The sequence below is a fragment of the Cannabis sativa genome, chromosome 1, assembly GCF_029168945.1.
Source record: "Cannabis sativa cultivar Pink pepper isolate KNU-18-1 chromosome 1, ASM2916894v1, whole genome shotgun sequence".
In the NCBI taxonomy this organism is placed as follows: Eukaryota; Viridiplantae; Streptophyta; class Magnoliopsida; order Rosales; family Cannabaceae; genus Cannabis; species Cannabis sativa.
Genome location: NC_083601.1, coordinates 10,696,012 through 10,722,952, shown reverse-complemented (window position 1 = coordinate 10,722,952; position 26,941 = coordinate 10,696,012).

Here is a 26,941-nt window from a genome sequence, read left to right as displayed (position 1 = left end):
TGATCTGTTCTCAGTTTGTATTAGTTTTTTAATAGTGTAAACACGTTCTGTATGTATTTTTTTGGGAATATGTTTTTGTCTAGTTGTTTCCTGTCCATTTTTATATCATCAATGGATAACAATTTGATTTATCATGAATGTTGATGTTCAAAGAGTTTTTTCTGTATTTTAGTTTGTTTATATTTATTCTGTAGTTTTATTATGGTTTTTCTACTTGCATAATATATAAACTATCATAAAACGATAATGCAACTATAATGCAACCAAAACAAAAAATAAACAGACTTATACGTAACTTGTTGTCCCTTAATTCAAATTTGCTCTTCTTATTGTATTTTTGTTAAAAATATATTCCACATTGGAAACCAGTAATCAACCAAAATGTAACTATATATAACGTAGATCTATTATTCATGAGGTTTTTTTAAAATTTTCACATCATACCTTGTTTTGGATTCGGGCGGAGCTCCAGATCAGTTTGTTACAGATCTACATTTCATGAATCTGGATTTCGATATTAGGGGGAGTTGTTTTGATCGAATAAAACCGAAAACATTTGTGTAATTTTAGTTTCTTCCCACTTTTTCAAGTTTTTTTCGTAAATTTCTGTTTAGATCATTGCAGGTCTTCTTTTCCAGTTGATTTTGCCGGAATTAATGGTTGTATTTCCCTCGTTTTGGTTTTATTTTGGTTGTTTTGCTGATTTGAAACGATCGAGGTATGTTTATTTTCATCGTTCGCTCTGTGCAACTGAAGGTTTAGTGCATGTGGTATTTTTGTAAATATTTGTTTAGTCTTAAAGACTGTTTCATTTTGTTGTCTTTTTTTTTCTGTTTTGTTTTTCCAGATGTTTTATTCTTTTTCATTTCAGTTTCTTCATTTGATCTGTTTTCAGTTTGTATTAGTTTTTTCATAGTTTTTTAATAGCGTAAACACGTTCTGTATGTATTTTTTTGGGAATATGTTTTTGTCTAGTTGTTTCCTGTCCATTTTTATATCATCAATGGGTAACAATTTGATTTATCATGAATGTTGATGTTCAAAGAGTTTTTTCTGTATTTTAGTTTGTTTACATTTATTCTGTAGTTTTATTATGGTTTTGCTACTTGCATAATATATAAACTATCATAAAATGATAATGCAACCAAAACAAAAAATAAACAGACTTATACGTAACTTGTTGTCCCTTAATTCAAATTTGCTCTTCTTATTGTGTTTTTTTTAAAAATATATTCCACATTGGAAACCAGTAATCAATCAAAATGTAACTATATAACGTGGATCTATTATTCATGAGGTTTTTTTTTTAAAATTTTCACATCATACCTTGTTTTGGATTCGGGGGGAGCTCCAAATCAGTTTGTTACAGATCTACATTTCATGAATCTGGATTTCGATATTAGGGGGAGTTGTTTTGATCGAATAAAACCGAAAACATTTGTGTAATTTTAGTTTCTTCCCACTTTTTCTAGTTTTTTTTCGTAAATTTCTGTTTAGATCATTGCAGGTCTTCTTTTCCAGTTGATTTCGGCGGAATTAATGGTTGTATTTCCCTCGTTTTGGTTTCATTTTGGTTGTTTTGCTGATTTGAAACGATCGAGGTATGTTTATTTTCATCGTTCGCTCCGTGCAACTGAAGGTTTAGTGCATGTGGTATTTTTGTAAATATTTGTATGTGGACTGTATAAATGTTTAATGGGCCGACTCATAGTATTTTTGTAATTTTTTTTTCTTCTTTTTTTTTTTGTATTTTTCAATTTTTTCCCTTAAAAATATTTATATATTTTAAATTTAAATTTCTTTATATAAAATATCTACATAATTTTTCTTTTTATTTTAATTTAAAGTTAAACCAATAAATTTAAAAATATGATTAAAAATATTTATAATATTTTAAGTATTTTAAATTTAAATTAAAATTTCTTTATATAAAAAAGGGTAAATACTATTTTGGACCTTGTATTTTGCAAAAATTATAGATTGCACCATCTATTTTGTCAAATGATAAAATGGACCATGTATTTTCCAAAATGGTAAAAATAGGACCCTAAGCTTAATTTTTGATAACTTTTTTTTTAATGTAACCAACTTGAAGATAATTCCTAATATGAATAGATACAGCAAATGTAAACAGTTTTGTCATAACCCCTTTAGATCAAATTATTATTAAATTTTATTTTGACAAAAAATTAGTTCAGGGTCCTATTTGTACCACTTTAGAAAATACAAGGTCCATTGCATCATTTAACAAAATAGAGGGTCCAATTGGTAATTTTTGTAAAACACAAGGTCTAAAATGGTATTTACCTAATAAAATATCTATATAATTTTTATTTTTCAATAATATAATAATATTATAAAATTAATAAAGAATATTCTGTTAAAGTTAACGTAAAAATTCAAAAAATATCGTTAAACTAAGAATTCTGTTACATAGCCACATTTTATATAGAATAGATAAAAGAGAATTATAAAGCAGTGACGTGACACTTTAATTATTGTATATTATATAAAAAACAATAATTATTGTTTATTTATGATAAGCTATATATTTCTATAAAAAAAATTATTAATTTTATATCTTTTCTTATTATATAACCTAAACCACATATAATCCTAAACTTATAAATTTATCAACATTGTATGAGTCATTTTAATTTTTTTTATCAATATCATCAATAAAATCTCCATTTATTATCTTTCCATCTCTATCTCACTTATAACTATATATTATAAAGGCATGATATGTTGATTTATTATGCTTTATTATACATTCTAAAGAAAGTTTTAGTTATGTTTTTTGCAAGATGATCAACAATATATGAAGCCAAAGATACGTTAGGATAATTAACAAAACTTTGACCTTTAATATTTATTTAAATACCTTTTTGAACCTTCCAAAAATTTGGTCTTTAGTCTTTAGTTTCAATATTACACATTACATATAAGTATATTGGTTGTGTTGGTTCAAAGCCATGGAGGTGTAAAGAGGAGAATATGCAGAGAGATGATATTAAGATGTTGATAAATAAATTGTGGGACATCTATAAAGATGAGTCCATAGAATGAGAGACTAATCGAAGCCCCCGTGATGTGTCGTGGCTGAAGCAGAACATGCAACTCTTCATTAACGTTCTCTTTGAAGACGCTGCTTGTACGGTTAAGTACATAACCACTCCATCTGTAGCTCGATAGACTTATGAGGCATTTGAGTTTTGTAATGATGATTCATAGTTTACTATATTGAAAAACTGTGTTTTTGCAAATGTCAGTTGTATATAAGAAAATATAAAAACTGTAAGCGTTTGCAGCAGCAGAAAGTAATTCTGCTACAGCAAAACTGAACAGGCAGAATATAAAATATTTGCAGAAAAATAAATAACTTGACACAAGAGATTTATACGTGGTATCAGTGTTCTCCCGAACACTCCTAGTCCACGGGGCCACGCCCAGAGAATGAAATCAATTAATAAAGTATCAAAATTACAAAGACAATTGACTTAAACAAGTTTAGACTCCCTCTAAAGTATTGCCGCAATCGTTTGTAATCCACTTTATGAATCTGACTTCTTGAAACACCTTCAAGCCCGAACTCCCTTCGTCTTTGAAGTGTGAGTGCTTACTTCCTCCCGAAGTAAGGCTTCAACAAGTCTTCTCCCAAAGACCAAGTGCTTACTTCCTCCCGAAGTAAGGCTTTATCAAGTCTTCTCCCGAAGACCAATCTCTTGTTCAGTCAAGTAGTTCTTCACAACCTCTAGGATAGAGTAAGAACAGAAATAGAACAACTAGAACCTAGATGAACAACTAGGCTCTCACAAAACAAAGAAAGACTCTCTTCTCTCAAAAGATAAATGTAGAAAATGAATAATGGAAGAGGTAATTCGAATGGTTGCTCTCTAGGCTCTATTTATAGATCATAGAAACCAAAGAGGCAACCACAAGTTTGAATTAGCAGCTGTAAAAAAACTTTCCAAAAGAAACACGATCTGCTACACCAGATTCGGATGCTGACGAAGCAGATCTGCCCAGAAACGGGAAACTTACTAAAATCGGGTCCGATCTTCTTTCAATGCTTGATTCCTGCCAAAAACAGATTAGATATTCTGATTGTATCAAGATACAATCGAATCCAATAAGGAAAAGGCAATAAACAAAGTTTCCCTAAAAAAGACAACTTTCCAAAAGAGAATTCCTTCTCTTTTGAGAAGATTTCAACAAAGGAAAGTTCAGCTGAAAGTGCAACTTTCCAAACAAGGAAAATGGCAACTAATAACCGAATAAAAGAGGTAAGAATTCGAAAATGAATGCATAGCAATCTTACCATAAAAAGGAAAAATTATTTTGTCACCTAACTTGCCAAAAAAGGACTTTACAATCTCCCCCTTTGGCACTTTAGATGAACAAAATAATTTTTTCCATAAAGTACCTGCAAAGCAAAGTTAGCAAGAGCAAAATATACTACTCCCCCTGAGTAACACAATCGAATATCACAATAAAAACACAAACATGCTAACTTTAAACATTAAGTTCACAAGTACTAACAAACCACAACTCCCCCTGGAAAAAGGGTCCAGAGTTGGGCAACAAACCAAAAAATAAATATCTCTCCCCCTTTTTGTTTATCGGAGTGCCAAAGTAAACAAAGAACAAAAAATAGACTAAAGTTTAATTAAAAAGGGACAAATGAAAAACACTTTAATCTTTGTAGAGTTTAACCAAAGTGGACAGTTGCCTGGACATGCTATGCTGGACATCTGCCATTGCTTCAAGACTAGTGTACACATTCTGAAGTTCAGACTTGACTTCCAGGAGTTCTGCTGCAGCAGAGCCTGAACTTGCACCAGCAGAAGCAGCAGCAGCACCAGCCTTTGGCCGTTTTCGAAACACACCATCAAAGTATTCAGAGGGTTGGAATGTAGGTCCAGTGATGGGAGGCTCAAGTGTTTCATGTGCTTGGGCCACATTCTTCTGAGAAGATAAAACCTTATAGATTAGATTTGGAAATACAAGTTTGAAGGTTGGCTTTTTACCTCTTCGGAAGGAGACAATCTGGTTGAGAATATGAGAGGCTAGATCAATGGAGGTTCCAGAAGTGATGCGGTATAGGAGTGTAGCCACTTCTTGAGACACCACGGTCTTGTTAGAATTTGGAACCCAATTGCTTAGTGCAAACCGCATAAGGGAAGCATGAGCAAAAGTGAGGTGAGTGATTCGAAGACTCTCCCCTGGTTTCAATTCTGAACGAGCACCAGTGAGTTCAGAATGCATCAACTCACGATCCATGGACATCACAGCATTGGATACATTCTCAGGCAATTGCAGAGCCTGAGCAATGTCCTTTTCAGAAAATGAGAACCAGAGACCCCTAACATAGACTCTCCTATACAGTCTAGAGTTCTCATCAAGGAAATCATCAGTAAGATTAGCATAAAACTCCTTAATAATGTTTGCAATGAATCCAATGAAACCAGTAAGAGTGTTTTCCCATTGATGAAATTGAATGTATTTTACAATACCATAAACACGATGGGCATGCAAATCATAATTCCTCTCACTTTCAAACTTACGGGTTGCATAAAGATTCCAGTCACGCTCATTGTCTCGATAATAAAAAGTAGGACAGCCAGAAAGAGAGGAAGGGATATTACCAGATGTAGGATCTTCCATGGGCTGCTTGCCTTTGGCAGCAGCAGAGGCCTTTGCTGCAGAAGCAGTTTTTGAACGAGGAGGCTCTGGCTCGAGTTCTGTGTCCTCACTGTCCTTCTCAGTATGCAGAGATACTGATTTGTCTGAAGAGACTTCCATTGGATCCTCTTTTTCTGAACTGGAACTCGAGGAAGCCGAGGGAGGATTAGTCTTGAGTTTCTTCTTGGCTGGAGGAACAGTCTTCTCTCGAGATTGAGAGGCTTGAAGTTCTTTCTCAGCCGAGGCTTGCTGGGCTCGAGTTCGAGTGGAAGGGCCTGTTGGAGTGGTGCCAGCCATTGATGCAGCAGGAGGAGGAACAACCAATGGAGGAGGAGATTCCTTAAAGGATTCAGATGAGGAAGTCCAGGTGCGATAGGGCCTTACCGATTTGCGAGCAACTTGCTTGGGTGGACGTTTTGGCTTCACGGCTTGAGATTCACGCTGGGGAAGCGATGAATCTCCAGGCTTTGCAACAGCAGGAGGAGGAACTGAGGCAGCAGGGGGTGCACTAGAAGGAGTTGGAACGGTTTCTTCTAACTTTTTAGTGTGTCCTAAATTCTTGGTTCTCACCATTTTGGAACTGTAAGAGAAGATGAATAGTGACAGACAAAGAAACAAGAAAGAAGGTTCGGGTAGGTGGTGAAATAAGTGTCAAAGTTTGGTTTATATAACCTTGGAATCAAAACAAGAAAAAGGAAACCAATTTTGAAAATTCAAATGGTAACCGCCAGCCCATGAACCAAAAGGGGAAACTGCCCACTTCTCAACTCCTTTCCCTTTTTTTTTTTAAAAAATAAAAGGAAACTAGAAATGCCAAAACTTTTTTCCAAAAATAAATCAATCTTTCAAGAATAAATGCGCATTACCATATAAAGATTAATCTTTACTTGGAAAAAATATCAAAATAAATCAAAGAAGAATGAATGTTGATACTTACCATTTATGCACGAGATTTTCTTAACCCATGAAGCAAGTCACACGCCTCCCTCTTTTTTTTTTATTTTTTATTTATTTTTTATTTTTTTTTATTTAAAATAAAACCGAAAATAAAATATAATGTGTACAATAAATATATGTGATTCGAACCAAGCAAAAGAAATCAAATATCATTGACAATTGACAAAATAAATTACATGTTATGCTTTTAAGGAAAATAACTAATTAGTATATCATGAAATAATCATACTTAATTGATGTTGAGGAAAAAGATATGCATGTTACTGAAAATTGTGAACTAGGATTATCAATTTAATTTTAATAGAGGAGACTTACAGATTTGAACACACTTGTCAGACATAAGTGTGTGCAGTGAAAATAGGATCATTGTCCTTGGCAAGATTTTTTATTTTCGCCTTTTTCAATTTGATCCCGCAACTGGATGCTTTCACACCATACTGAAGGTAGCCCTTTTCTATGGTAGTGCATCCTCATCATAGTTGCTAATTACAATGTTCCAGCTTACTCATCAGATGGCTTTCACACCTCAGTATGGGTAGCTCTATTCCAGCAAGGGGCCTGACAAGACTGAAACAAAAATTGCTCAACTCTGTATAAGAACATTATTTAATCCTAGACACACATAAAGAGTAACATGAACCTTTTAGCACAACATCACAAAGTATGATCAGACTGAGATCCTAACTAATTATAAACCAAAAGCATAAACATGATTTGTCAAAATACAATGATAGACGATTAAGAGCTAGAGATGAATCACATAACACTATTGTACAAGAATTATGAACAGATAAAATTAAAAAATGCAAACTCCCAAAGACTTTCTGAGGGAGTCAAACCGACTTGCATCTAGGGCCTTTGTGAAAATATCAGCTAATTGTTTTTCAGTATCAACATATTCTAATTGCAATGATTTATTTTCAACAAGTTCCCTGATAAAGTGGTGTCTTATGTCAATGTGCTTTGTTCTAGAATGTTGAACAGGATTTTTGGAAATATTTATGGCACTAGTGTTGTCACAAAAAATAGTCAAAACACCCAATTCAAACCCATAATCAATCAACATTTGTTTCAACTACAATAGTTGAGTGCAACAACTGCCAGCAGCGATGTACTCAGCTTCGGCCGTGGATAAGGAGATGGAATTCTGTTTCTTGCTATGCCAAGATACTAGATTATTCCCAAGAAAGAAACACCCTCCACTTGTGCTCTTTCGATCATCAGCATTTCCTGCCCAATCTGCATCACTAAAACAAGCAAGATTTGAATTGGTATCTTTCGAGTACCAAATTCCATAATCAGGAGTGCTATTAACATATCTAATAATCCTTTTTACAAACTCGATACATGAGATTCCATAGGATTACTTTGATATCTAGCACACACTCCCACACTGTAACGTATATCGGACGACTAGCGCTAAATACAAAAGACTTCCAATCATGCTACGATAGAGTGTAGTGTCTACCTTTACTCCATTTTCATCTTTTGTTAATTTCAGAGTGGTGCTCATAGGAGTACTTACCTGCTTAGCCGATTCAAGGCCAAATTTCTTGACAAGGTTCTTAGCATACTTGCTTTGAGATACAAATGTACCTCCTTCCATTTGTCTCACTTGAAGACCCAGAAAGAAATTAAGCTCACCAACCATGCTCATTTCAAATTCACTTTTCATTTGATCAACAAATATCTGCACTTCATGGTTAGATGTAGAACCAAAAACTATATCATCAACATAAATTTGAGCAATGATAAAATCAGATTTTATACGTTTGATGAAAAGAGTTTTATCCACACTACCTCTGTGATAGCCATGAGAAAGTAAAAATTGAGTCAACCTTTCATACCAAGCTCGAGGAGCTTGTTTCAGACCATACAAAGCTTTTTCAAGTTTGTATACATGGTCTGGAAATTGAGGATCTTCGAATCCTTTTGGTTGCTCAACATAAACTTCCTCATTCAAAATACCATTTAGGAAGGCAGATTTCACATCCATTTGAAACAATTTAATATTCGAATACAAGCAATACACGAAGTAAACGAATTGATTCTAATCTTGCAACGGGAGCAAAAGTTTCATCAAAATCAATACCTTCTACTCCGTGTGTATCCTTGTGCCACCAAACGAGCCTTGTTTCTCACAATTGTACCGAACTCATCACTTTTATTTTTAAACAACCACTTTGTTCCAATAACATTTATACCTTTTGGTCTTCGGACCAAAATCCATACCTTGTTGCGAACAAATTGGTTGAGTTCCTCTTGCATTGCATTGAGCCATTCCTCAAAGGTCATGGCTTCCTTCACATTTTTCGGTTCATATTGAGAAACAAAGCAAAGAAAGCTGATTAAATTAATATACCTTCTGCGAGTTACCATGCTTTCTTCAAGATTTCCAAGGATGAGATCTTTTGGATGATTCAGTTTGACTCTGGTGCTTGGTTCTTTCTGAATAGAGTCAGTAAGGATATTTGGATGAGTCAAGATAGACGGTTCTGGTTCTCCGGTGCTTGCAAAGAACAGATTTGTCATTTGCAAAGCATCAACAATGGGTTCGCTACATCGGATCTCGCTCGTTGCAACTTCGGAGGAGTATCCATGAGACTATCTATCTTGGCTTCGTGGAAAACTCGAAAAATCTCTAAAATCATCAACAACCACATTAGCTGATTCCAAAACAGTTTGAGTTCTCATGTTATAAACACGATAAGCTCTACTGTTTAAGGAATATCCAATAAACACACCAACATCACTTTTAGCATCAAATTTACCAATATGCTCACGATCTCTATAGACATAACACACACATCCAAAAACATGAAAATGACTTACATTGGGGCGCTTACCTTTCCAGATTTCATAAGATGTTTTTGAGGTACTTGGACGAATAAACACTCTGTTTATTATGTAGCAAGCAGTGTTAATAGCTTCAGCCCATAAGCGCTTTGTCAATTTCTTGCTATTTAACATCACTCTTGCCATTTCCTGCAAAGTTCGATTCTTCCTCTCAACAACTCCATTTTGTTGAGGAGTTTTGGGAGCTGAAAATTCATGAGTTATACCTGTAGACTTGCAAAAATCATCATACACAGAATTTTCAAACTCCTTACCATGATCACTTCGAATTCGAACAATTTTCCCAATATTACAACCTTTCTCAACTCTTAATCTCAGACAAAGAGTTTTAAAGGCATCAAAAGTGTCAGATTTTTCTCTTAAGAAATCTACCCAAGTAAAACGAGAGAAATCATCAACACACACAAAGATATATCGTTTACCATTCAAACTTTCAACTTGGATTGGACCCATAAGATCCATGTGAAGCAATTCCAATACTTTTGAGGTATTAATATCAGACACAGGCTTGTGAGTGATTTTTAATTGCTTCCCAAGTTGACATGGTTCACACTTACCTTCACTTTCCTTACCAAGCTTGGGAAGTCCTCGAACAATACCTGCATTTGACAATTTTTTCAGGTTTTTAAAATTAACATGCCCAAGCTTGGCATGCCACAGATCTGTGGTGTTGTTGATAGCTGAATGACAAGTAAACACAGGGGTTAGAGTGTAACAGTTATCATTGGATCGAAATCCTTGCAAAATACATTCATTGTCATCATTCAGAACATAGCAATGATCACTATCAAAAGAAACAGTAAACCCTTGATCACAAATTTGACTGATGCTAAGTAAATTAGCCCTCAGTCCTTCAACTAACGTCACATTTTTCAGTCTAGGTAACCCTTCAAAATTTAGAGTTCCCATACCAACAACTTTTCCAGATAGGCCATTACCAAAAGTGACTTCTCCACATTGCATAGGCCGAATGTTAGTCAAAAAGTCCTTGTCACCTGACATATGTCTAGAAAGCAACCAATCGTCAAAATACCACATTTGAGATGCGAGCAGCTTTATCGAAAAACCAGCTAGACAATTCTTTTTCACCCATATTTGTTTCAAACCTTTATGTTTCTTTTGAGATTTTTCCAAATTATCAAAATAATTTGTTTTAAACAGATTTTTCAACGTGAAACATTTAGGTCTGATATGTCCTTTTCTACCACAAAAATGACAAATGGGAACAAATCTTTTTACCTGATATCTTACCCTTTTCGAAAATTCTGGAGATTTTGCAGCATCAGAAGCTGTTCTTGCTGCAACAGGCTGTGAAACTGTTACGGCAGAGTTTGTAGCCTCAAGGTGATTCGTTGGAACACTAGATTTTACAAACTTCGTGACTCCAGAGCTTTCCATTCCATTAGAACCAAGGCCTGCGAAACCTCTCTGACTCCGCATTACCGAGCTTTTTCAAAAATAGAAGATCCAGGATTAAGCATTTGAACATTTTTCTTAAAGTTTTCAAGTTCCTTCTTTAATAGAGAGATTTTTTCATCTTTATCACAAAAACTTGTCTCATATTCTTTTATTTTCAAATTACACATTTCAATCTGATGAGACAATTTTTTATTCAATTTATTCAACTCTCTATTTTCAGAAGCAACCTGAATCCATTTTTCATACATGACTTTGTACGATTCAGCAAGAGATTCTTCGCAGATTTCAGACTCATCTGAATTTGAATCCTCTTGTTTGGTGGTATTATTCAGACACACCAATTTAGCTTTCACCTGTGAATCACACAACACATTAGTCATAACAGAGGTTAGGGCAACATTTTCAGCAATATCTTCATCACTTTCGGTTTCATCATCACTCCAAGTGACATTGAAACTTTTCTTATTCTTTTTCAAAGTGTTTGCACACTCAGCTTGAATATGCCCAAAACCTTCGCATTCCCTGCACTGAATTCCCTTTTTGTTAGAGACAGATGGTTTAATGAAAGTATTACCTTTTGAACCTTTCGAAATATTTTTTTTATTTCCCATCTTTTTCATATATTTCTGAAAATTCTTAGTTAATAAAGCAATCTCATCATCACATTCACTATCAGAATTTTCATTATCAGCAACTTTCAAAGCAATACTTTTACCTTTATCAGCAATGGATTTGGGTTTGTCCTTTTGTTTAATCTGTTGATTTAATTCAAAAGTACGTAAGGAACCCATCAATTCTTCCACTTTCATAGTGCTAAAATCTTTAGCTTCCTCCATTGCCAAAAGTTTAGTATCAAACCTTTCTGGAAGAACTCTAACAATTTTTCTCACAAGAACAGAATCATCAAGCTTTTCTCCAAGAGCAAAATATTCATTAGCAATGTCAGATAATTTTTCATAGAATTCAGTTAAAGTTTCATTATCAGACATTCTAAGCTCATCAAATTTAGTTTGAAGCATGATAAATCTAGATCTTTTCACATCAGAAGTTTCTTCAAACTGAGTTTGAAGAATCTCCCAAGCTTCCTTAGCAGAAACACAAGATGATATAAGTTTAATGTAACCCTCACCTACACCATTAAAGATAGCATGCAAGGCTTTGCTATTGTAGGCAGAAAGTTTATCATCTTCAATAGACCATTCCAGTTCAGATTTTATAATAATATTACCTGAAGAATCTGTCTCAACTGGAGGAGACCAACCTGATAGAACCATTCTCCACGCCTTCTCATCTTGAGATTTGATGAAGGCTCTCATTCTAACTTTCCAATAAGGATAGTTAGAGTCATTAAGCAACGGTGGTCTAGAAATAGAACTTCCTTCTGCAAAAAATGACATTCTAACAAAAACGTTATAGGACCACACTAAGACTTTTGTGTCCTGCTCTGATACCAATTGAAAAACTGTGTTTTTGCAAATGTCAGTTGTATATAAGAAAATATAAAAACTGTAAGCGTTTGCAGCAGCAGAAAGTAATTCTGCTACAACAAAACTGAACAGGCAGAATATAAAATATTTGCAGAAAAATAAATAACTTGACACAAGAGATTTATACGTGGTATCAATGTTCTCCCGAACACTCCTAGTCCACGGGGCCACGCCCAGAGAATGAAATCAATTAATAAAGTATCAAAATTACAAAGACAATTGACTTAAACAAGTTTAGACTCCCTCTAAAGTATTGCCGCAATCGTTTGTAATCCACTTTATGAATCTGACTTCTTGAAACACCTTCAAGCCCGAACTCCCTTCGTCTTTGAAGTGTGAGTGCTTACTTCCTCCCGAAGTAAGGCTTCAACAAGTCTTCTCCCAAAGACCAAGTGCTTACTTCCTCCCGAAGTAAGGCTTTATCAAGTCTTCTCCCGAAGACCAATCTCTTGTTCAGTCAAGTAGTTCTTCACAACCTCTAGGATAGAGTAAGAACAGAAATAGAACAACTAGGCTCTCACAAAACAAAGAAAGACTCTCTTCTCTCAAAAGATAAATGTAGAAAATGAATAATGGAAGAGGTAATTCGAATGGTTGCTCTCTAGGCTCTATTTATAGATCATAGAAACCAAAGAGGCAACCACAAGTTTGAATTAGCAGCTGTAAAAAAACTTTCCAAAAGAAACACGATCTGCTACATCAGATTCGGATGCTGATGAAGCAGACCGCCGTAAACGGAAACTTACTAAAATCGGGTCCGATCTTCTTTCAATGCTTGATTCCTGCCAAAAACAGATTAGATATTCTGATTGTATCAAGATACAATCAAATCCAATAAGGAAAAGGCAATAAACAAAGTTTCCCTAAAAAAGACAACTTTCCAAAAGAGAATTCCTTCTCTTTTGAGAAGATTTCAACAAAGGAAAGTTCAGCTGAAAGTGTAACTTTCCAAACAAGGAAAATGGCAACTAATAACCGAATAAAAGAGGTAAGAATTCGAAAATGAATGCATAGCAATCTTACCATAAAAAGGAAAAATTATTTTGTCACCTAACTTGCCAAAAAAGGACTTTACATATATCATTTTTTTTTTAAAATTTGATAAGTCGACCGTCCTAAATTAATTTGAGACTAGTTGTAGTATGTATAATTGAATCAATTATATAGGGTCCTGTAATTAATTAAACTTTTTAATTTTAGCGCAATTGAAATGCAATATATGTTTTCAATCTTAACATAAATTTTTTTAGCTAAAGTCTTGTAGTGTGTATTACTAACGACGAATTTTTATATTTAAATTTTTTTATCTTTACAATTTGTATAATTTTAATTTAACTTTAATTAGTTTTTTAATATATGTATATTTTTTAATTACTTTTGACGTTTGTTTCTAATTAGTTTTTAATTTATGTATTTTGTTAAATTATATATTTATTTAAATAAATAAATATGAGTCCTAACTATATTTGTGAAAGTAAAATATCTTATTTATTTTAATATTTATATATATAATCAAAAAATTGATTCAAACAATTTTATTAATTTCTTTCTTCTATTGATTTTAATAATGTTCTTTGCTAATGATATCAATATTAAATACAGTAGCAATTATAAGTGAGATGTGGTAATGAGAATTGTAACTTTAAATGTAGTAACGACTATAAGTGAAATAAGGTAATTATAACGACTTTGAAAATAATAGTAACTACAAGTGAGATACGGTAATTACAACGGGTTTGATAATAGCTTTGAATGTAGTAACGACTACAAAAGAAGATACATTGATGAAAATAACTTTGAATATAGTGACAACTACAAGTGAGATACGGTAATAATGACTTAAATTTTTTTATTTTTTTTTATTTTTCAATTTACATAGATAAAATATAGATAAATGGTGTAGGGAAAAATTGGAGTTCCCCATAATATATTATTTTAATAATCGATCTTTTAAAATTGTTGTCATTCAAAATAAAAAAAATTGTTGTCATTATTGAATCTCACCAGTTTTCATAATCGTATCTCACTACCCTCCTTCTTAAATCTCAAATCTTATTCTTAGATTTTATTCCAAATTTTGAACTTATGTCACCATCTCATACCTCAATTTTATATAAATACTAGTTTTTGAACGTGCGTTGCACGTGTAATATATAGAGGAAGATTGTATGTAAAAAAAAAGAAAAATCATATGTTATTATTATAAAGATAAATTATTTTAAAAAATATATAAACATCGTAGGTATAATCAAAAAGTTAATTGAAAGTAAATTATAAATATCAATAATTTGTATCATAAATATGTTTGATAATATAATTGTTAAATAGTTGATAATATTTTATGTTATATATATATCGAACATATAATTTTAATACAATATGTATTAGAAGACATTGAAATAAAAGAAGAAAAAAAATATATACTTAGAAAATGGCATAATAATAAAGAATTTTAATAAAGTAATACATTTGATTTGTTCAAAAAATTAAAAAAATAATACATTTGATACTAAACTTTAAAATAAAATTAGAAATTACACATACATAAAAATTTAATATAATAATAAAAAGTTCCTTCAATTAAAATTAAATATGGTAGAATACAAAGTTTTTCTAAATAAAATATATAACACAAAAAATTTACTAAATAGCAACTATCAAAAGGGTAATAGTTACCAACATTACCATTTTTTTAAACCATCATTACTATGTATAATTCTATTCGAAATTTTTTTATATTTTAAAGAAATTTTTAAGTATCAATTAATTTAAAAATATTAATATCATTTTAATAAATATTATATTAAATTCACATAAGCATATATTAATATTTAGCAAAGATATTTAATATGAAAAACATAATGATAAAGGTAAATTAAAATTACATATTAAGCTAATATATATAATTCTATTAGTTATTTCGAAATTTATTACTATAATTAAAATAATTATTAAATTAAATACACATGAGATATAAACAATAAATAGTATGATAGATTATCGAAGAAAGCTATAAATATTAATTAAAAATATGTATTTTTTTCGTAATAAAATATGCAGATCTATGCTAATATATATTGTAATTATTTATAATTTAATTTGTTCTTCAAAATAAAATAATGTTATTAAAAAAAATTTACTTATGGTCTCTAATTATTAAATTACCATATGTATTTTTTCTAAAAAAAATAACTAATGTGCTCATCTTTAACAGTGTAAATTTAAAAAATGAAGAAAAAAAAGAATAAATATATGAAAGAGATGAGATGAGGTAGGGCGTGAAAGTCTAACAGTAATTTTTTTATTGTAACCTATAAATATTAATTAAAAATATGTATTTTTTGTCATAGTAAAAATATAAGTATTTAAGTTAATATACACTTCAAAAAAAAATAGTAACAATTAAATTTGTGATTAAAATAAAAAAAAATTGTGAGTTAACATAAATCATATCTCCTACATTAAAGCCATGGGAGTTGTATGGGGAGTTACTTGTTTAGGGTGGAGGTAGAGGAGAAAGGTAGAGAAATTTGTAAAGTTAACGTAATTGAGTCGTTGTTGTATAGTTATGGTGCTCTGCTTTTTTCTTTTCTTTTTATGAAAGGAAAAAAATTGGGATAATTACATAAGGTAAAAATGTAAAAAAAAATTACATTTTTACGTTTAATTTTTTTTTATATATATATTTTTACAATTTTTTATAAAAACAACAAGAAAACTACATAAAAATAACATCAAAACAATAACAAAAAATAACATACAGATAATAAAAAATCAACAACAAATTAACAAGAGTACAACATAAAAAAACGGTATTTTATATAAATAAAATCAAAAAAATCGTAAAAATATTTAAAATTCCATAAAACCGTATTTTTGTAATTTTTTGTTGTTTTTGTGTATTTGTGAAATAATTAAAAAAAAAATTGATTGGGTAAGAACTAATAATGGGTTTACTTAAGCAACACTAAAAATTGCTTCTATTGTTGATGCTCTTATTTCTAAAAAAATCCGTGACTAAAATTATTAGTCACAAAAATTATAATTTATTAATAATATATTGTGAGTAAAATTAAATTAATAACAATTTATATTTAAATATTACTTTTTAGTAACAAGTAATTTTGTTTGGACTATTAGTGAAAATATCACTAAAAATTGTATTTTTTGTAGTCATATAACCATTATTATTTTTTTTTTGTAATTATTTTTAAATTTACTTTCCTCTTTAGAATAAAATTATTTTTATTTAAAGAAATTTATTGTGGTTTCTTATTATTAAATTGCAAAATACATTTAAAAAAAACTAATATAATGATGATAAAATGTAGAATAGATGAGATAGGGGTATATAATTATGGAAAGTGTAAGTAGTACTTATTGGCTCTTTTAATATAGGTAGGATATATTGATTATCATTCATTCAATATTATTATTATTATACCTCAATTTTATATAAAACTATTAATAATAAAAATCTAATTAAAACAATAAATAAAGAGTGAAAAAATTTATATAAAATTGAAAAGAAAAAAAATAAAAACATCCCATAATTAAATAATAAGTTTTTTTTTTTTAAAAAAATTAACTAAAAATATCATCGCCTATTTTTTTAAATACCTCTCGCATAATTCATTCTCATAGACTTAAGACATGTTTCGAAGAATTTATTGATGATTAATATTGACAATACTCTTGTTGGTTACTCTCATAAATAAAAATATAAGTAAAAAAAATGATTTATAGCAATTTTTAAACATCATTGGGATTTATGTATTGAACGAATATACAGTAAAAACATATTACCATATTTGGAAAAAAGATATGCTTAATAAATAAAATATTTTCTCAGTAGTACATAAAAAAATGAAATTTTAAATCAATTATAAAATTTTATTAACTAAACATACATGAAAATAATTCACTCTTTTCTCTAATGTGAATCATTGAATAAATCTGTACATGGCTTGGTGTAAAAATGTTAGATTGAGTTGAAGATAGAAAGAGAATATTAATGGTAAATATTACCAATTGTGGTTTTGAGACTAAACATAACAATACGATATGGTATCTCTTCACGAGATTAAGCATAACAATGCTATCCAATAATACATACTCATTATAATGTTCATTAATAAGAAGCATATATTGACAAAAGTAAAAACCATTGAATGAAGAATGAAATAGTAGATATTTTTTTATTTATAATTATATATATGTAAAGCTTATGAGACTTCCTTCGGATATTTTTGTTTTACTGATATTTTTTTTAAATTAACTAATTAATCAATATATATAAACTTAATATTTTGAATTGTATATGAGTATTTTCTTAGCCGATTAATATTGTATAGGGATAGATATTTTGTTTTTATTTTTCTGATTTTTTTAAATTAACTAATTAATCAATATATATAAACTTAATATTTTGGATTGTGTATGATTATTTTTTTAGCCGATTAATATTGTATAGGAATAGATATTTTGTTGTAGATTTGATTTTTTAAATTGTATAAGAATATTTTTAATTAATTAATTAATTAGAATAAATTTTTTTTGGTTGCTTTTCTACGATTGGTATTAATTTTAGTTAGTTTGAAATTTTTTTGAATTGTATAAATATTTTAGTTAATTATTCAATTAGTATATATAAAAAAATTAAAAATTAGATAAAACTATTTTAAGTGATTTTAGAGTATTATTTTATTACTTTAAATGAGAAAATAGATAGAGTTAAATTGAGTGATTTTAGAGTGCCATGTCATCTCCTTATACTTCTTCTTTATATATATTGATATTGATGATTTTGCTATATTTAAATTTTTTATTTTTAATTTTTAAAATATGTTATTTATTAATATTTCAATAAATATTAAAGAAAATTAATAAACATTTTTTTTGAAATAATATAACTAATATTTAAAATTGTCATTAGAAGGTTATCTAGTTTAATATATTTCAAAGCAGCTATTACTCTTTCACCTGAGTTTCCCCCTCCTATCCTAACTCCTAAGGAAAATTCTTAGGTGCGCAAATCATATTGTGCCACCTAAACCCGATCTATTTTGGTTCATTTGTTTAAACGTGAGTCATGCAATTTGGTTGATTTTCTTATATATATATATATATATATATATATTTATTAAACGTGAACAGTGTTTTCTGAGAAAACAAATCACTTGGAGACAAAAATTAATGTAGAAAGCAAATAAAATAAAAGGAAGAGAGACGTAAGAGAGTTGTCATAGCCTTATTTGTGGCACTCAGTGAAAGCCATTATTATGAATCAATCTAGATAGATAGATAGGTATTGAGTGTGTTGTTTATTTATATATGGACATAACAAAAATGTGTTGAAATCAGTTTATACAACTTTGTACGGCAGTGTTGTTCACATAAAAGTAGCACACCCAAAATAATAATAAAAATATATTATTTTATGTGGAAACAAGTTGTGCTATCTTTGTCAGACGACATTTATACACAGCACTTGTCAAGTCCCAATGTATGATAAAGATCCACATCACAACCATTCCTATGTTCACAAACATTACTTAATTTCCAATTTCCTCTATTAGTGGTAAAAAATACTTCTAACTTCATAAATTGATTTTTTTAGTAGAAAAAGTCTCTAAACTTCACTTATGCTATTTATCCTTTTGTTAGTAAATTGTCGTTAAATGTCAAATAAGTTTATCTATGTGTACTCAAGTGTACATATGTTATATTTTTAACTAGACAATATAATCACTCTTCGCGCATTTAATTTAATTTTTTATAATATAATAAAAAATAACTTAAAAATTATTTTTTTTAATAATGAACTACTCAATAAAGTAAGAAAGAAAAAATTATATCAATAATATTAATTTATTATTATTTGAGGATTATTGAAAAATTCATTATTTATTTATTAAGAATTTTTAATTTACAATACTATAAATATAAATATATACATAATGATTTTTTTTTTTAATTAAAGTTGTTACGAAAAGATAGATATTTTAATTTTTAATTAATATTAATTTATTATAGTCATTAATATGTTTAATAAAAAAGTATAAAAAATATGCTAAATATATATATGCTATTATAAAAAAAAAAAGGATGACCCATTGTAACAACCTTTTCCAATTTTTTTTCGTTTCCAAAAAATACCTAAAATACCCATAACTATATCGGCATTTTGTCCATATTTGACATTGACTAATATTATATTCAAAATAAAACATAAATATAATAATACAAAACACAAAAAAATAAAAAATAAAAATTCTTGTGAAAGTATAATTTCTAGTTAGAAAAGTGAGGAGTGCACATGAGAATAACTATAAATATATATATATATATATATATATACTAGTAAAAATTTACGTGCGAGGCACGTATACTAATTTTATGTTAAGTATTTTTTACTTTATTTAAAAAATATAATTAACAATTAAAGAAAAAAATATTATTACTTATTAGGTGAGATTATTATTATGTATATTTAAATAATGTAATTTATAATTTTGACAATTAAAAGTAAATACTGGATGTAATATATTATAATGTTTAAGAAAACTTGATAATTTAAGTGTAATATGTTCTTAAGATAATCTAAAAATAAACTAAAAATTCATGTTCAAATACTAAAGAAAACACAACTTAAATGTGTGTGAAATAAAAAAGAAAATTAAAAATCAATCTCTAAATTATTGACAATTGAAGATAACATCTATCTAAAAGTTGTAGATAAAAAATCTCTTTTTTACAAATTATAATGTGAAATGTTTTAGTTAAAATACTTTATATATATATATGGAACACTTCTAAATGGATAATACCCATAGATGGGCACTAAAAAAAATTAATAAGGTAACAGTCTAATAACCTTTTATGGCAAGTTTCTAATAATTATTTTTTTAAAAAAAATTATATTTATTTTTTATAAAATTGTAAATAATAATTATAACCAATATTTTGAAAAAATTATAAATTATTTTAAAAAATTAATTGAAATTACTACTTTATAATTTTATGAAATTGTGAGTTTATTAATAATTTATTATTGTAAAACTAAGAATCATTTACATGTATATTAATGTGTTTTTTTTAATAGGAGAATAAGAGCTTGATTGTGGAATCCAATTGTCTTAATATTATTCATGCTCTTAAAAATAAAACGCTACAATACTTCTTAGTTCTTACTTAGGGTATCATTGTTAGAGAAATATTATTATCATCTAATGATTTTTTTGACATTACCATGCATCATTCTCCTAGAATAACTAATGAGGTGTTGTTCATTATTTATATTATTAGGATTGGAAGATCATGATAATCTTGTCTAGGGGTCAAGTATAATTTTTTGTGCTGAAATTCTTCTGTTGGCAATTGCTATTATTCAATAATGTTTATGACACTTTTTTTCTTCGTTCATTTTTTTTGTTAAAATTTTCTTCATTGGTTTTGTTCTTATAGATTTTGGTAAGCTCAAGTATTTTTTAAAAAATAAAAACAGATAAATGATTGTTATTATTATGAAATTAAAAATTTTAGGTTTAGAAAAATCTTATACATTTTATATGTATTACAGCTTAAAGCTTAAAATTATTTTTTTTTCTCAGTAATGCAATTTAGAATTCTAGTTTAAAGAAATTTTAATAAAAAGATAAATAATATCAGTTCAAATATTAATAGCTATATAATCAAAACTTACCTATATTAATTTAGAGAGTCCATGGTTTGATCATATATTTTTTTTTTAAAAGAAAAAAGATTAAAAAGACGTAGCTAGCTATAGATAATTTAAAGAAAAAACTATGCTCATTGTCATATTGAACAATTAATTTTTCCATAAATGATAATATATTTGTCCGATTTAATTTAATTATTTGATATATAGCTGCCAAAAGAATAAATTAATTAAATAAATAATATTAATTTATATCAAGTAATTAATATATTAATGAAGTACGTGAATATTATAACATTATAACATTGATATATTTGCCCCTCATTATAACATTTTGGTCGTAATACATACATGAACAGATTGGTATGTTATTTGTCTGCTGTCGTGGAGGAGTAAGTCACTCACCCGCAGAGCATGTATTGGATGATGATGTTTGGGCATCTGGTTTGGCACTCTTGTCATTCATAGAAACTCAGTTGTAAAATAGAAATATTTAGCAACACTGTACAGTAGCATCTCAATAATGTTCAGTTATATGTATGTTGTTTCTCAATTGTACATCTCTCACTGTAGACTTTGGCCAATGCCATTATTTAAATACGTACCTATTTATGATAGAGGGTTGTAAATATCAGTTCAAATATTAGTGAGATTTGTTTTATTTTTATTTTATTATATATAAATAATATTTTATTATTTTATTAAATATAAATAAAAAATTACCCATGAATTTCTCAATTGTACATCTCTCACTGTAGACTTTGGCCAATGCCATTATTTAAATACGTACCTATTTATGATAGAGGGTTGTAAATATCAGTTCAAATATTAGTGAGATTTGTTTTATTTTTATTTTATTATATATAAATAATATTTTATTATTTTATTAAATATAAATAAAAAGTTACCCATGAATTTCTCATAAACCAAAAAATTTAGTTATATAGGCACACTTTATATAGAATAGATATATATATATATATATATATACTAGTAAAAATTTATGCTATATATTATGCTAGTATTTTTTTATATTATTTGAAAGTAATATAATTAAAAATTAAAGAAAAAATATTATTGGTTATTAGGTGAGATTATTATTATGTGTATCTAAATATTATAGTTTATAATGTTGTCAATTAAAAGTGAATACTGAATGCAATATATTAGTATTTAAGAAAGCTTAATGATTTAAATATGTTTTTAAGTTAATCCAAAAATAAACTAAAAATTGATGTTGCAATACTTAAAGAAACATTACTTAAATGGGTCTAAGATAAAAAGAAAATTAAGAATCAATCTCTAAATTGTTGATAATTGAAGATAACATTTGTCTAAAAATTATAGATAAGAAAACTAATGATAGTCATTGGTGGATTTCAATCTTCATTTGCTTCGATAGAGACAATAGTGTAATTTTTGTATTTTGCACTTTTTATTCTAGCCGGGTCCGCATATAACTGGATTGTCCATTGAAAAAGCTTTTCATTTAGGAAGTGAAATTGATAACACAACTATTTTACTCTTATAATATTTTTTTTCCCTTTCTTTCTTTCTTTTCTTTAGGTCATGTACATTTTGTTGAAGACGATGATATGTTTAAGCTTGAACTTGGCAAAAATTGCTTAATACATAATGGTAAAAAATATATCCAATACCAATGCATGTTGTATTGATAGATTATGATTTTTATTCTTTAGGTATGATGTACTCATAAGCCAACTTAGTTTAACATTTTATAGTCAGTTTTGTTAATGGGTGAATACCAATATGGTTCAAATGCTAAGAAGTAAGAAGGTTCTGTCATGAATATGAATGATATATTATTAATGCAATATAAATAGAGTGACTTCTTTTGACAGTTATAAACCGTCATTTAAAGTAACTTTTTCTGTCTGTTACTATTCGATGGAAGTCTTTCCCAACAGTTATAAATAGTCACTTAAAGTGACTTTTTCCAATAGTTGTAAACGGTTATTTAAAGTGACTTTTCTCAATAGTTATAAATCGTCATTTAAAGTTCTGTATTTTTATGGCACTCACATAGCCAACGATTTTAGGAACCAGTAGGAAATAATATAAAAGACAGTTATAAACCGAAAAACCAATTCAATAGTAGTGCTCATTTATAGATCAGATAGTAATATGTGTTTTATAATAAATTAATCACTACTCTATATTAAAAGATTCATTTAGACCATAATAATAAATTAAAATATATATATGATTATTTCTTGCATTATTTCCAATTAAATTGTTTCTTGTATCGTAACAGTAGCAAGCTACAAGCTACATATATTTAGTTTTATTTTAGGTTTTAGTATATGGTTTTTTTTCAAATGTCATATGTAATTTTAAAACAAATAATGCTTAATATAGAGTGATAATTGTAATAATAATAATAATAATAATAATAATAATAATAATAATAATAATAATAATAATAATAATAATAATCTGAAGACAAGAAAATATATAATTTTGTAATATATTGAAAAAAATAATATATTATGTAAAGTTTTAAGAAATAAACATTAATGAATAAAATATATTAAAAGCAATAATAATAAATTTATAAAAGTAAAAGCTAAATAAAAAAAATAGTCCCATCAAATTTGCATACGAATAAAAAAGTATACTACTCAATCCAAATTAAATTCAGAACCCAAAAATTCTAAACAATGGTAGACATAGAGATTGAGGGGTTAGAGAGTAAAGGAACATGATTATTTTGTTAGATAAATTAACAATTAACCCAAGATCTATTTGTATATAACATAGAACACAATAATAAGATATAATAATTAGGTATGTGTACCTGATTGATCCATAGCAATTATCTCAGTTTGATCCACAGCAGTTACTCCAATTTGATAGTGCAATACTATCAACTAAGTCTTCCTCCCTAGATCTCTAAATCAGAAGCAGTTTATTTTATCTGATTATCAAAAGTATACAATTGTGATGAGACAATATGTATTTATAGAGTTAGGGAGGGGACTTAGCTACAAAACCCTAGTTGGGCTGGGCCTGCTCATCAAAGGCTTCAGTCAACTAGAAAAGCCCACACTTCTGCTTCACCTAGACTTTACTCACAGATGCTAAGCCCATTAACAATTGATCACCAACAACATGTGCTAACACAACAAAGAACTATCCAATCAACCCAAGTTTTAATAAAACCAATAAAATTTAATGTAAGCCCAAATAAAAGTCTAACATTCTCCCACTTGGGCTACATTGATTTTAATACATATATATTATATATCAAAATAATTTGTTTGAAAACGACTCATGGGTTGAACAACAGGAAAACATTTGTGGCCACTTTAAAAAATGATAGTTCTCTGATAGCATCTCAACATACCGGTCCAATTTAACCTTTGACAATGAACTATGACAGTCATATTGTTTTTAACTCAACAAAAGACATTCATAATCACAAATACCAAAGTATTAAATCGACATGGTCAATAAGTCTAGTAGTGTGGTAAGGAATTATGTTCAACATGTGATCAATTTAAAATAACATAATATCCTTATCAGTCCTCAATTTTACTGATACCGTGATGCTTAATAAATAAGCCAGTGAAATTAAACATACACCACTTAAAATAAGTTAGTGTCACTAAATATGCTTAAAGAATTAAGCCAACAAGATATCATTGTCAATAAGCAAATAAATTTAAAAGACAATGATCACAACAATATGAACCACATGCTTTCAATTCAATCATTCTCGAGAATATAACAAAACATAATTGAAAACATATCCGTTCAATAATAAAATATTGAAACATAAAATGTAGTTCATAACTTTATTCAGAAAATTATAAATAATAATTTCTAAAAACAAACAGAAAACAAAACTCCCACTAACCCAAAAGATCAAAAGATTCTAAAATGCCCATATTAACAACATGTTTATTAAACAGCACGGCACTTAACCCTTTGGTTAGAGGATCAGCTAACATCGACTCGGTCTTGCAATTTTCAATGACAATGTCTCCTTTCTTGACCAAGTCTCTGACAGTGAGATACTTTATTTTCATATGTTTAGAAGCACTACTAATCTTGTTATTCTTTGAAAAGAAAACAGCAGCATCATTATCACAATAGATTAGCATAGGTGTGGAAATAGAATCAACCACTCGTATCTCCGAAATAAAATTCTTCAGCCACAAAGCTTGCAAAGATGCCCCATAACATGCAACAAACTCAGCATACATAGTAGATGATGTGATCAAAGTCTGTTTGACACTCTTCCAAGAAATAGCAGCACCTGCCAAGGTGAAAATATAGCCAGAAGTTGACTTTAAATCATCTACACAACCACCAAAATCTGAATCTGAATAACCAACAACTCGAAGATTGTCAGCATGCTTATACACAAGCATAAAACTCTTCGTTCTTTGCAAATATCTCAAAACTTTCTTGGCTGCAACCCAATGATCAAGGCCAGGATCAGATAAATATCTCCCAAGAACATTGACTACGAAAGCTATGTCAGGTCGAGTGCAAACCTGAGCATACATCAAACTCCCTACTACACTTGCATAAGGGATGTTCTTCATTGCTCCTCTTTCCAAGTCGTTCTTAGGACATTGCTGCTTAGTGAACTTGTCCCCTTTCAGAATAGGAACAGAACCAGCTTTACACAAATCCATGTTGAACCTTTTGAGCACACGATTAATGTAAGCTTCTTGAGATAAGCCAAGAACTTTTCGATTCCTGTCACGATGGATCTCAATCCCCAAAACATAGGATGCCTCTCCAAGATCTTTCATATCAAAATTGGAAGACAGAAAATTTTTGGTCTCATTTAGTAGTGACAAATCACTGCTGGCAAGTAAAATGTCATCTACATAAAGAACAAGAAAAATATAACGACTCCCACTGATCTTCATATAAATACATTAATCAAACTTGTTCTCTACGAAACCAAACGATGTCACAACCTTGTCAAACTTCAAGTACCACTGGCGAGATGCCTGTTTGAGACCATAAATGGATCGTTTCAACTTGCCAACCAAGTGTTCTTTTCCATTCTCCTTGTAGCCTTCAGGTTGAGACATATAGACTTCCTCATTCAATTCTCCATTCAGAAAGACAGTTTTAACATCCATTTGATGCAACTCTAAATCAAAATGCGCAACTAAGGCCATAATAATTCTGAATGAATCTTTAGTGGAAACAGGTGAGAAAGTTTCAGTGTAATCAATACCTTCTCTTTGAGTAAAGCCTTTAGCCACTAAACGTGCTTTAAACCTTTCAATCTGTCCCTTTTTATCCCTTTTAGCCTTTAAAATCCACTTACAACCTATTGGTTTAAAACCATCAGGTAATAAAACTAGCTCCCATACACCATTTTTCTTCATGGAGTCGATCTCATCATCCGTAGCTGCTAACCATTTTGAAGATTGTGGACTATTAAGTGCTTCACTAAAAGTGACAGGATCCACAAAATGATCAATATCATATTCTCCTTCTCCAAGATAAACAAAATTATCATGACACTTTGTTGACTTCTTTTGTCTCTGAGATCTTCTTAGAGGAGGTACTTCTGGAATAACTTCTCTTTGTTGATCATTGTTTTGAATAACATCTTCCACAACTGGAATTTCTTCAATAACAGGATTCTCATTAACAATAGGAGCTTCATCATTAATAGGCCCTTCATCAATAATAGGACCTTCATCATCTTCGATATCGGGAGCAATATATTCATCAACAATGGGAGCATTACCAACTGGAGTAGGATGGAGACTACTATTATCATCTCTTGAAAATGACATAGGAATACAAATTCCTTTAGATGACTCCCCCATTTCAAGAGATGTTGAAGGAATTTTTTCAG